Source organism: Acomys russatus, chromosome 18 (assembly GCF_903995435.1).
Source record: "Acomys russatus chromosome 18, mAcoRus1.1, whole genome shotgun sequence".
Classification (NCBI taxonomy): Eukaryota; Metazoa; Chordata; class Mammalia; order Rodentia; family Muridae; genus Acomys; species Acomys russatus.
Window position 1 is genome coordinate 23,511,291 of NC_067154.1, and position 14,540 is coordinate 23,525,830.

Sequence of the window (14,540 nt, forward strand, 5' to 3'; positions counted from 1 at the left end):
TCCAAAATGATTTTTGTTCTCCATTTATAGGTTTTTAACCATATTTCATTCCATTGCTATGACACACACATACCCATTTGATTAACAGGTCTTATTTCTCTTAGGATAGCTGTTGGTTTTTCTTCCTATTGAGGTATCATTGTCAACTTCAGAATTAGTGTGGATCACTTAACACAAAGTATCCAATTGCTATCCTCTAAAATCTTCAAACTTCTAAAAGACTAATTTAGCTAGCTATGTAAATTAGCATTAGCAGGATATTTGCACAAATGGAAAAATTGATATGTGTAGACAAATATTACTTGACCTAATATATGTTTTTTCAAATCTAGCTATATAAAATATAAACATTTATAATCATCCCACAGTATTTCTCGTAGATGTTACCAGAAAATTCTTTATTCCTGGTTTGAAGTCTTTCTTCTTCTCTATATCACGTGATCTATGAAGGGAGTAACTTCATTGGTTAAATTTTGAACGTCTAGTATTTCTCAAGTATAGCTTGCTAAGTATTTACCAAGTTAAAGGGTAAATTGTTAAAAGAAATATGCTTATTGCAGATTAATTTACTCACATTGAGAAATCAATATCATTTCATCAAAGTCCTGCTACTCTCTGGTGATCACTTGTATTTTCTACTTGTCTTAAATATTACAACCAAAATTTTTGTCTTAAACTCTCACATTTATTTTTTGACCTGTTTCAAAGTGTATGGATTTAGGTTATTTTGTTTTTATTAGACTTTGTATTTAAGAGGAAAGGAACATTGTTTCATATTAATGATACTTAAGTAATTTTATATTTTTCTTCCTTCTAAGTGTTATATTCAGTGATTACTTACTAGACATTATTCTTACTTATAATGTAAATTTTAAAACATTCTTGGGTTTATATTAGAATCAGTAGCTGTAGTTTAATTTCTGATGCCTAGGGAAGTCAGTTTGGTAAATTCTAAGAAGTACTATTGTAATCCTTAGTGCATGTGTGTGTGTGTGTGTGGGTGGGTGGGTGGGTGCGCACGCGCGCACGCACGTGTGTACATGCGTTTCTGTGTGTGTATGTGTGATTAGAGTGGATGAAATTTGCTGTTTTAATAATACAGAGAGATACAGAAAACAAACATGATTGATATTGAAAACAGGTTGGATTTAGATAGTGTTGGTTTCCACATCTCCATGCTGGAGCGTCACTTCAGCATTTTACATTATACTCTCCAGTGCGGCTCTTGCCAGAGGCTGATTTGTTACTTTGAAATTCATCTAGAATCCCTGCAGCCAATCTTCCCTCTAGCCCCACTCCAGGTGATTTTGTGCTTCGGTGTGACATTTTCCTATCCAAATAGATCAGTTGTTTATAGAGGGAAAATAACCTGTGTCTGAGATTTCTGGTTCAGTTAATAAGCATTTCTATGCCACCTTTCCTTCTGTATCTTTAAAATCCAGTCATCACATTAATTTCTGAGCAAGAAGAGAAATTGTTGTGGTCTCCTTTCATCTTAATAGCATATGTGTATCTGACTGATTTCTATAAGGAAATATGTTTGCAATCTTCCAGACATCTCAGCATCACAATTTTTAAAGTAAAACTGTAACATTTCCCTAAATAGAATTTACAAATATGTCATAAATATTTATATTTATCAGTTAACATTCTGAATGTATATGTGTAAAAGACCCATACTAGACACATAGTCATAAGCAAGCTCAACACACACACACACACACACACACACACACACACACACACACAGAGAGAGAGAGAGAGAGAGAGAGAGAGAGAGAGAGAGAGAGAGATCCAGGTCATTGATCATCAATAATATGTTTAAAACTAAATTCTGTGGGCCTCAACAAATCATACAGGAAAGATTGGCCATAAGTCAATTGTTTCTTTGAGTTTTGTTATCCAAGGCTTTAACAGAGACACTCCTGGACCTACACTTCTCTGCTTTGCCCTCGAGTTTCTTTCCCTTCTCTCTTTGTTAATTAATAGGGAAAGTTACCAAGTCTGCAGGGCTTGGAGCTAACCAGGGAATTTCACTTATTGGTTTAGGTAAAAGCTTTCAGCATGTCAATGTGTCTCCCGAGGTGAGCCTGTGAGCATATTTTTTGGCAGAAAATACTTCCAAAGAGAATAGTCTGGAAAGAACATTTAGCTGAAGCTTGGAATTTGCCTCTCCAGGCAGCTTCTACCCTCTCTTGTCTCTCTCTATTAAATTATTCATTCATGTTATATAGTTATATTTTGTAAAGTGGGTACTATAGAGCGAGCCCAGATTTTTAAATTTTTATTTACATTAGGATGCTCAGGCACTTATTTTCTTTTCTTTTAGTCCTTCCTGCATTCTTTATGAACTAATCATAAACCTTTTGCTATGTTTTATATAACTCCTCCCTTTTGATATTGTCATTTGGCAGGGCATTGTATTATGGACGGAAGTTTCAGTGCCCTTTTCACTGGAAGACCTTTATCTTGGCAGATATCCCCTCCGTAGCCTAAATATTTGTTCATCATCTCTCTAAATGTTCAAAAAATATCTGGGCAAATTAAAATGCTTTTCTCAGCAGTGATATTGGTATGTCGTTCTTTGAATCATTTTGTAAAGGATTATCTCACCACTCATTTACTAAGGCACCAAAGATGTGGCAGATTATAAACACAGTCTGTGGCACATTTTGTTCCAAGTTTATGTCATATACTTTCTACAAAGAGCAAGGCTTATTGTAATCTGGAAATGCTGCAACTCATTTAGTTGTAGGAAAACTGAAGATATTTGGTTTGTTTGTGTGTGTGTGTGTGTGTGTGTGTGTGAGAGAGAGAGAGAGAGAGATAGAGAGAGAGAGAGAGAGAGACAGAGAGAGAGAGACAGAGACAGAGACAGAGACAGAGAGACAGAGACAGAGAGTCAGAGAAAGAGAGAGAGACAGAGACAGAGAGAGACAGAGAGAGAAAGTGTGTGTGCATCTGTGTGTATGTAGCTTTGTGTTTGTTTGTATCTGTATGTGTCTATGTGTGTCGTATCTGTGTGTTTGTATCTTTGTGTGTATGTGTGTATGTCTCTGTGTGTGTTATGTCTGTGTGTATATATCTTTGCATGTGTGCCTATGTGTGTGAGTGAGTCTATGTGTCTCTGTGTGAGTATGTCTCTCTCTGTGTGTGTATGTTAAGTTATGCTATACACTGAAAAACACCATATTCCCCGAATTATGGAGAGCTTGTTGGCTGCTCTTTCATTTGCACTTATGTAATAAAAGCACTGAGATTCATAGTTTACAACATGCTTTGTCTGCTGGGATGCTCCTCCCTATCCACAATCCACTTTGTTTCCTTATCACTGAGTTTACTGTTAAGAATTGAAGCTAAGGGCTGGAGAGAGATGGCTCAGCAGTTAAGAGCACTGTCTGCTCATCCAGAGGTCCTGAGTTGAATTCCCAGCAACCACACGGTGACTCACAAACATCTACAATGAGATCTGGTACCTTCTGCTGGCACGCAGGTGTACATGCAAGCAGAGTACTATATATGTAGTAAATAAATCTTAAAAAAAAAAAAAAAAAAAAGAATTGAAGCTAAGACAGTGTAATTTGAAGGTCCTTGCAATAGCAGATAGCACAAAGCAGGGCTCACCACCCAAACCTAAGCCTGTCTTGGAGACTTCAGTAAACTAAATGTATTTATAGGCTTCTCTACTCTAAACTGTAAACCATTTTGTCGTGCAAAGAGAAGACTAAACTTGCACACCAAGGTTATACAGAGAATATGGTGTTTGTAGATCTTAGTAGCAGTTGGTATTTTAATTGGGTCAATCCTTTTAGAATTTTGAGGAAAAGAAAAAGTCAGGTCTTGGATTTACAGAAAGCAGCAGTTTAAATAAGATATTATGTGAGAAACTTAGCAAAAGACTAGGATTTTTAGAATTGTTTCCTGAGCAGAGATTCACAGAGCTAACAGAAAAAAGCACAGGAGCTTGAGGCTATGTGGGAAGACTGCAGGGAAATATTTTCCTGTCTTAAGGACTCCCCAATGCAATAGAATAGACATGGCCTTAAGGGCTTTGGTCCTCTGTGTACTACAACATGGCATGTCTCACATGGAAGAAAAGCGGTTCAAATTATTAGACAAAAATACTCATTGTTTTGAATGTCGGTGAGGCCCATTATGGAGATTATAAATTGATGCCACCGTTCAGTATGGGTGTGGTACGTACTTGAACCCAAATCTTCTAATCTATGTTCTCCTGTTTTTGTCAGTAAATGTAAGACCAATTAAGCTTGAAATAGATTTACCCCAATTAAGTTGCTTCATTCAGTGTTCATGACCAATTACATGAAATGTTTACTCCAAAACAGAAGAATCTTTAAGACATCAGTGGTTCTCAGTTACTTTTCATATACATAATTCAAGCAAGTTTATCAATAAAGTATACATATACACACCTATGGGTATGTTTGTATGTGTACTCAAATTAAACTAGATTGGTTCAGAATTGGTTTGATTTAAGCACATGATAAAATTATCAAGAATTTGCTTGATTGTCTTCTAATTTTTTTTTTTTCCAGCACTAGTCAGAGATCTATCTTTTAAGATGGCCACACATAATTCTTGGAACAAAATAATTAACAATTCTTAGAAGTTGAAATATTAGTTCTTTAAAAGTAAACACAAACTTTTCATAAAATTAATCAGCCTTACTTTATACATTCTTAACATAAAAGACAAAGAAAAAATGGGGAGTATGTGGCGCTCGCGCCACCGCGGTACCGAGTCGAGGGCGAGGGACTGTGGATTTAACTCATGCACACACACGCGCGCACACACACACACACAATAACACAGCGGGTCATTCGTGCTAAGAGAGCAGCAGCCGCAGCAGCAGCCACGGCAGTGGTTTATTATTCTTGTCCCCTTCAGAGTTCCAAAGAGCCTTCTTATAGGCAGCGAAATAGGAATCCTCCTCCCAGGTGAAATCCTTCAAGCGGTGATCGCACATAGGAAAAGTCTTGAGGAAGGGAGGGGCACGTTCTCAGAGCAGTAAACACGACTAGCTAACCAAGATAAACACAGACATGGAAGCTGCTAGAAATAGGACATGAAACAGCAAGACAGGCAGGCAGCCCAGTCGGGCCTGGTTCTTACAGGAGTAAATGGTTCTTATTGTGTGGCCTACCTTAGGTACCACAGCAGTCCATGCACGAATAGACAACATGACCACTGAAGATGGTTAGTAGGAAGATGTCCATATTAATGGGGTTCAGATGGTGCTGCTTGACAAGAGATCTTTTGTCCTTCAGATAACTCCTGGCAATGTTTCAACATTCTTTTAAGCAACTTTTGACAGTTTCATATAGACATATAACTATGTCTTTTTCATTCTAATCCCCCTTTTAACCTGTCATAAATGACCATCTATTCCTTTGAAGTACCCTTTTTCCGAGCTTGTCTTCATCCTGTGTGTGTGTGTGTGTGTGTGTGTGTGTGTGTGTGTATGTGTATGTGTGTGTGTGTGTGTGTGTGTGTGTGTGTGTGTGTAACTACTGAATTACTAAATTTAATTAGGCTTTCATTCTTGAACATGAGAGATAGTTAATCGTTGACCACTCACAATGTACCAGTCTCCATACCACCAAAGAAAATAACAGCCTTTCTCTAGCAAGCATTGTTAATTGCCCCTGGGAAGTGTAGAGGCCCAGGAGCCACTCTATTTTGTTGCCAATATGTTTACAGGCTTAAATATGTGTGGATTTTGTGTGAACAACCACAATTTCAATGACTCATGAGGGCAAAGACCATGCCAGGTCACAGATTCAATTTTCTTCAGCATTTGATAATCGTCACTATTGAGTTGACTGTGTCTGCTCTCAATGGAAAGGTAAGCCCTGTGCACTTTTGTGAGTGCTTTTCTTGGTCAAAATGTGTGGATTGGGAAGACTTGCCCTAAATGTGGGTAGCACCTTGTGGTCGTAGCTCAAATAAAAGGGAGATGGAGGGAGTATGGTTTTCTCTTTGCTTGCTTGCCTTCACTCTGCCTGGCAAGTTCATTTTCCCTCTCACTGTTACTGCTGCCTGCCTTCACTGACACTGGAGGCAACTGCTTCAGCCTCCCAGTATTGACTGAAGACCAGTGTAACTCCAGAATCAGATTGGCACTGTGGGACATTCAGCTTCCTGAACGGAGCAACTAGCGAGTTCTCAGCTTCTCCAGTGTCAGATAGAGACCTGTCAGCTGGAAATAAGACCAATCAGTTGCTTTTAGGGAAAAGAAGAGCTCTTTTGAGGACTTACCTGAAAATATGCTCTTTATTCTACATATCTAGAATTTTATCATACATGCACACCGAGGCCAGTCTTTGGCTAAGAATTTGATTTCTATCTAGCTACTACAGATCAGAGAATATTTGTGTGATTTTACAAAGAGGAACATGGACACACTGATTGATTCTAAACAAACAAGTGATGGATGTCACCTTTAGTGTTAGTGACTTGTATTAAAAGTACCTACAGCCAGCATCTAACAGTTTACTATTCTGTCTGACATCAGCAGTTCTTAGAAATATAACTTCAGCAATGAGAGGGTGAAAATGAATGTTTGCTTCACTTTTATCATAGATAGAAATATATGAGCCAGCACTCAGGAGGCAGAGGCAGGCAGATCTCTGTGAGTTTGAGGCCAGCGTGGTCTACAAAACAAGTCCAAGACAGTCTCCAAGGAGAAAACAACAACAACAACAACAACAAAGAGAAGGATATGATTACTCAGGATATTTTCTTTTGCTTGCCAAAGTCATGAATTTTTTAAAATTTCATTTTACATCCTGGTCATAGCCCCACCCCTCCTGACTTCCGAATCCCTCTATACCTCCCTCTCTCAAGCACCCTTCCCCTAATTCCCCCATATAGGAATTTCGGAACACATCATTCATGCTCTCATTAAACCATAAGGATAATAGAATTTGATATGAAATGTTAGACACATTTTTCTGTTAAATTTTTTCAGGTTTAACAACATGTTTACATATTCTTTTAGAGGAATTCATGGTTAGAGGAAGTTTCTGCTCCTTAAAAGTAAGGAAAGAAAACTAATGGTACATAGGCACCCATCCATCTCAGGTACATATTACCTCTAAATTAATGTAGTTAGTAATAATTAGTGTAATTATTATATGATAAAAATAATAATACTAATTAATAAAAATGTTGTCTTTCTTTGAAGGTACTAATTAATACTGAATTGCATGAAGGTTTTAAAGTTTGGTCAGATCTGGGTAGGGGTTTAAAGTTTACCACCTGTATCGTCCTTGGCTGGTGCCTTAGTTTGAGCAGGAGTGGGGTATGACTTTCACATGAACTCTGGTGCCTCATATTTGACCAGGTCCCCTGGAGGGGAGACCTGGTGGCACTCAGGGGAAGGATAGCAGGTTACCAAGAAGAGACTTGATACCCTATGAGCATATACGTGGGGAGGAAATCCCCCTCAGGAATAATCATAGGGGAGGGGAATAAGGGGAAAATGGGAGGGAGGGAAGAATGGGAGGATAAAAGGGATGGGATAACCATTGAGATGTAACAAGAATAAATTAATAAAAAATTAAAAAAAATAAAGTTTGGTCAAAATCTTGCATATGATAATTGGACAAATTAGGATTAAATATGCAACACTTTGACCTCATTTCTATATATTTTTCTTCTGTTCTCTGACAGCCTAAGAGGTTCGTCCCTATGTAGAACTACTATTTTACTCTATTATGAACTCAGAATGATTATTTTTATTTTTGTGATTATGTTCTGCTCACTGTTTTACATGCATTATAGATTGTCCTGTTTTCTATACAATTACTACTTTTTCTTTCAGAGACCTACTGTGGTTATAGCATGATTGGTATTAGTTTCTCTGCTTAGGTTGGATTTTATTATTTATTTATTTGTTTGTTTGTTTGTTTATTTGCTTTACTTAAACATCTCAATATTCTTATCTACCAAAATGTGTTTAAAAAAATATGTTTCTGTCTTCAACACCTTAATCCTGTAAGTCATTAAGTTAACACATGCATATGCAAAATTGGGTGCCCTGATTTGGGCCATTAATGCAAATTTTTAATAATTTACAATAATAGTCAATGTAGACAACAGTAAAACCATAAAATGAAAGTCAAACACATTTTGGTACTTTTGATATTTTACAAGTATGCGCTATCTCAAAACAGAACCCATTATTCTACTGCAATGCTTATTACTGTAAATATCTCCTAAAACACTGTTTAACCTTAGAAAGTATAAGTGTGTTTTTTCCACTGTTCTATTGAAAAAAGAATATTTTCTTAAAAATATATTCTAATTACAATGTCCTCTCCCTCTACTTCTCACAGCTCCTCCCCACCTCCACTTTCTCTGGGTGTACCCCCTTTCTGTCTCTCACAGGAGAAGAACAGGCTTCTATAACAATAAAACATAACAAAATAAAATATAATAATATAAAACAAAACCATCATATCACATCAAAGTTAGACAAGGCATACCAAAAGACAGAAAGAGAAGACACAAAAATCAGACACCTACTCATTAATATAATCAGTAATTCCATAAAAAATACTTGACTGAGAGCCACTAAAACACACACACACACACACACACACACACACACACACACACACACACACACACACACACGACCTGGAATGGGCCTGTGTTGAGACTGCTGCTTGCTGCTTCAGCCTCCAAGAATATGAACCTTGCTCTGTGATTCAGAGGTCCTTGTTCTCCTACTGTCCTCCATCCCCTCTGGCTCTTATATATTATTTTGCCTCCTTTTTGCAGGGTTCCCTAAGCTCTGAGGGTGGAAATTGATGGAAACATCCCATTCAGAGCTGTAGATTCCAAGCGCTCTGTCTCTCTGTCTGTCTGTCTCTCGCTCCGTCTCTCTCTCTCTGGCTCTGTCTCTCTGTGTCTCTGTCTCTCTCTCTCCCCCACACCTCTCTCATATAACTTGTAAAATGTATTAAGAGACATTTATGTATGCTCTAAGCCCTTTCACTTATCTAGTAAAGAAAGGTTTTTAACTTTTTCTGCTTATTACTTTAAAATGCCGAAGAATGGGAATTAAACAGGGACTGTTAATCATTAGTACAGGCTGAAAGAGAGTACAGCGCACATCTATTAAGCCCATAAAGTTTAGTAGTGAAGAAGAACAGGTGAAATGAGTGTTTCAAGAAATGTAGGTAGAAGATACAATATTATTTATGGCCAAGCTTCATAAACTTTAGAGCATCACATATGTTCTAGCTGCCATTACTCAAGCAAGTCACAAATTCAGGCCCAGTTCCAAGGAGACATGGACTGGATTTCACATCTCACAGTGGGAGTAACAAGCCATCTGCAGGCAGCTTTTAGTTAGCCCATATTTTTATATTATATAAAAGGCACTGTAAACCACATAACTAATTTGTCAGCAACATTTTTTCCTACCCTTGAAAACAATCATTATACTTGTTGAAACAGATATAATCTACAATAACAAAGGTAAATATGTAAAATGCCTTAGCACATAGAGTTCACATCTCTGAAAATTGCCTGTATTGTGGCCATGAACCAATGACTAATATTCATACATTAAATCAGCTGGAAATGTGTTATCCTGAAATGGATGAAGTGAAAATATTGGAGTTTACACTTCAGAGAAGAAAGTTGCCATAGAATCTATTTTCCCAATAGTTTGCAGTCTCAGCTCTGTTAGTGATCTAATTTGCACATCCAATGCTTCTCTTCCAAGTAGCAAGTCAGTGGGCAGAACAGCCATTTTTAGGAATATGACTTGTTTTGAAAAGAGAAACATTGCAGTATCTAATGAAGAGTTCTTACCAGCTGATAAACTTTGACCTTCAGGCAAATTTTCCCAGGTTGCCCAAATTGATTTATTTTATTCTCATCACTTTAATGAGTTTACTGAAGGGTGAACATCTTGAGTTCTTCCTCCAGATGCCATGGTTCCTGCTCATAAATTCTCTGCATTTCTACCATCTACTGTTTTCACTAAAATGGTACCTACTGCAAAAATTAAACCCAACTGACAGGAACCAAACTGAGATGAGTTCTCTCAGCTCTTTCCTAGTAAAACATTTGTTGGATTTTTCCAGAAGGTTAAAAAGCATTTGAAAATGAGATGGAGATGGTCCAACCTGTTTTGATAATGACTATAGAATGTGTATGATTGTATTTAAATTTACATAGCATATATTCAAATCCATTAAGCTAGCATACACATAATTTACAGCTGAAGAAAACTGAAATAAGGATAGAATACATTTAACTATAGTAACTGCTATCCATATCTGTCTTTCCAATATACCTATAGCAGTAGTTTTATGATAAGCCTCTAAACATTTGGCCTGCAGCTTCATATATTTCTACAACCCTCAATGGAGGCATTGAAGTTATACATGCTTTTTCTAATTTAAAGAGGGACTTTCACACTGGGATGCATTAAATAGAGAACATTTAAATAAAAAGCAAATTGCTTTGCCTGTAATTGAATTTCCCTTGCTGGTATTGCTAATTATTGACAATATTTGTGATTGACTAAGCAGCTTCCGCATTCGGAGACAAATTATTTTTCTGCTTGTCTTAGAAGACAGTGACTGTCTTTTAGATATCACAGTCTGTTACCATGGAAATGATTGTGATTTGAGAAATGTATCAGTAGCAACAAAAAAAGAATTGCTCTGCATGGAGAATTCCCTTCCCTTCAGGGCTCTGGGCATTGTACAGCCTTGCATAGTAAGTACATGGTAATAGCTTCTCACATTTAGATAATATGCTTTTGTTTTACAAATTCTCACACAATAGATAGAGTATGCTATATGGAAGCATAAAGGAAGAAACAGAAAAGCAAACTGAAGGTAATGAAATGACATTACTTTACATTTGGGGAAAATTTACAATTAAACTGGAATGTAGGTCATGCTGACTTAAAAAATTGAGAAAGTATTCATAAATTATAGCAATCTCAGTGAGAACATGCCTTGTATTTTCAGACACAGTTCTTATCTCTAAGTCTGTTACCCAATTATCAGATATTTGCTTGCATGTTGTTGCTGTCCTGTGAAAGTAGACAGACAGATAATTCATTTCTCTGGAAGGACACACAGCTTCTGCCTGCAGAGCATTCGACTGATCTTCTATACCTCCTATGTGACTACTTTAAAGGAGAATTCTAGAAGAATACAGGCCACAGAGGATGTGTTCTAAGATGTTCTCGTTAGCATTTTAATGATTATGTATCTGAGTGGAAAAGAAGGGAATGGAGACATTTCACAAAATATGATAGACTGTATGAGAGAGGCAGATAATAAGTAGACACAAGAGCTGTGGTTCCTGGCTTCAATTCTGCCTATTTTACCCTCTTTTCTTAATATCAAAGTCTGTATGGCCTGGTTCACAAGGTCCTCGTGCCTCAGCTTTATGAGTGCTGGGATTAGAATTGTGGTCCTCTCATCCGGCTGCCCACTGTTATTTCCCATTAATTTTTGTAGATGGATTTTTCTTTCTTTGTTCTCATTTTTACCCTTTTCACTATAAATATAAAATCTTTAACTAGAACTATTAAATGTTACTGAAGGAATAGCTTGTCCTTAAGAGACTAAGAAAATATAGGATTCAGTGTCAACTAGTGGAAACTGATAAGAATTTCTTTTGGTCAGGAAACTATGTGAAGATGTTTATGATGTTCCAAAGCACATATACCTCCTAAAGCTCCTGTTGCCTTACATGGGTAGTACACTCCATATGTATTATCTTTATCATGCCAGGGTAGAAAAATATATGAATGATAGGTCATATATACTCTCTTTTAGGATGTCATTTGTCAACTTCTGTCTCTGACCTTTTGGCATATCAAGTGTTTTGAATGGGAATGTTTATTTTTCTAGTGTAAAAGTTCAGCATTATTCCTGGAATGCCAGTGTTTGAAAGAAAGAGAGTATTAAAAAGTTCTCATGACATCTGAGATATTCCAAGGAGCAACCCTCATTTAAAAAATTAGGAAAAGATGAATTCTGTATAATGGCAGGCCAGACTAGGTTAGATTTTTCCCTTCATGTCCATTTTTCACAGTGAAGTTGGGGGTAAAGTGCTTCCTTATGGATGCTATGATATTTCACAATTGTAAGAGCATCATTAATATGACACTTTGTAGATGCAAGATCTCAAGGCATTGGCTGCTGTCATATTCTGTAAACACTCAAAGTCCAAAACTCTAACTAGGGAGGGATTTAATTTAGCATCACTTGGGGAATGCTACCAGAAACCAGTGCAGACAGAATGAAAATTGGATGGAGAATATAGGTATTTGAAAGTTGGAAACTTCTACCAAATCATTCAAAGACAAAGAAAAGTTTTATTTCAAGCAACTGCAATGGGAGGAATAATACCATGGACACAGTATATAAGTACTGTTCCAAGTACCAGAGTTCAAACTACTGAAAGCAGGTTTCATAAGTGCTATAGTCCTACAATTATCATCATTAAAAAAGTCTTATCTTAAGAGTGTAAGAGATAGATTATTGTGGAGCCAAATATAAGTGTGTAAGTATGTTGGGCCCAGGAACATATTACCCTAAATTCCACGTTCCAGCATGGTTATAGTTTGATGAAGGTTTTGTAGTTGCATACAAAGGAGAATCATGAAATAAGTCACTTTTCAAATACTTTGGTGGAAATATTAGAATAAAGCACCATTTTTTAAAAGGGAATCAGGGAGGGAAGAGGAAATATGTGACTATCCGAAAGCCGACTTGCCCAGAAATAGCTGTGGTTTCTTGCCTTTCTTATATGCTCTACAGTATACAACTAAGTCTGATCAAGGAGGAGTCTGAGAGCTAAAACTGTCAAAGCAGAAATTTGGGGGTGGGGAAGTAATTATTAAAAAATATCAGGAGGGACTATTGGCCATGTTTCTGCCCCTTTCCTCAGTTGATTGCCAAATATTTTAGGCACGCGGGAAACACTGGAGCTTCTGTTAAGGCAGTTGCAATGGAAATCAAAGGGTGAAGTTAGTAAGCTAGACTGTTCAACAATAAGGAACACTTGCTTTTCTTACAGAAGATCCAAGTTCAGTTCCCAGCACTCACATCTGTTGACTCACAAGTGCCCTCCAGGAGATTTTACACTGTCTTTGACCTCAGCGGGCTTCAGAGCAGATGTGTGCATTCCGACATACAAATACATCCACATAAATAATTTTTAAGTTATGAAACACAAAAAGTATCTGCATCTAGGAAATATTCAAATACAAAGTCACAGAATTTTATTTTATCAAGATTTCAAGTATCTTTCATGAACACTTTCAGTAATGTTTCATATTCCTAGTGAATGAATACCTATACTTAGTTAAAACAGAAAATAAATGTATATGTAATCTTTTAGAAGATGATTAAAAATAGCAAATTGGTAGACATAAAATAACCATAACAGTAAATATAAAACCTGCAGTATGGTCATTTTTAACAAAAGCAAGTGTTCTCGAACCTTTTATAAAAATCAAAATGGAACAGTAATTAGTAGATTGCAAGTTCATTCATGCAAAGTAAATACCGCGGCTGAACCAGGAATAGCATAGCTGAAGTGAATACACTACTAATAAAACCTGATCTCTTATATATATCCATATTTCTAGGAATGCTTCAAAGAAATGAAGCAAAAACTGATGGAGCTCAGAAAAAGAGACAAAACAGAAAATAAGCTTTTGAGATTTCACTGTACTGCTCTCAGAATTTGACAGAGCAGTTTAAAAACAACTTAGCAGACATTTAGAAAGAATGACATCTAGCTCCTGTACGCAGTGCACCAATGGCTTTGTTCTGCACAGTAGTTTCAAATAACATGAAATGCTCGACAAGATATGCAATAACATTGTGCTATCAGACAAATCTTCGTATAAAAAAACAGTAAACCCTTGCTATTGTTTACTTTTCTCATTGCTGAAAAATATCTTTAAAAGAGAATAGGGCAAAAAGATTTATGTTGACGGACAGTAAGAAGACATACAGTCTATAATGGCAAGGCAGGCATGATGGTAACAATGATTAGTTCTTGGGGATGACCAGAAAGCACAGGGAAGCCAGTCAGGACCTCTCCTTTTGTCCTTGTTATTCAGTCTGGCACAGCCCATTGGGTGGTCCCTATCACAATCAGGATGAGTCTACTCTCCAGTTAAAACTCTCTGAAAATACAGACTCAGTTCACTTAAGGTGAATACTGAAGTTGACCATTACACTTAAATAATGTAGCCTTTGATCACTAAGTAATAATAAATTAGAAATATGTGTCTAAACACACACACACAAACACACACACACACACGGAGATACTTCAAATATTTAGTCTTTCATCTAAACAGAGAAATGAAAAACCCAAATAAACATGAAACAAAATATCAGACAATATTGAAATGGAAATAGAAAAAGAAAATGTGTAGTTCATTGAAAAGGTGAAGAACTTTATGAAACCTGTAATTTTACTGAGCAAGTAAAATTTTACAGAGGAATTAAATGAAT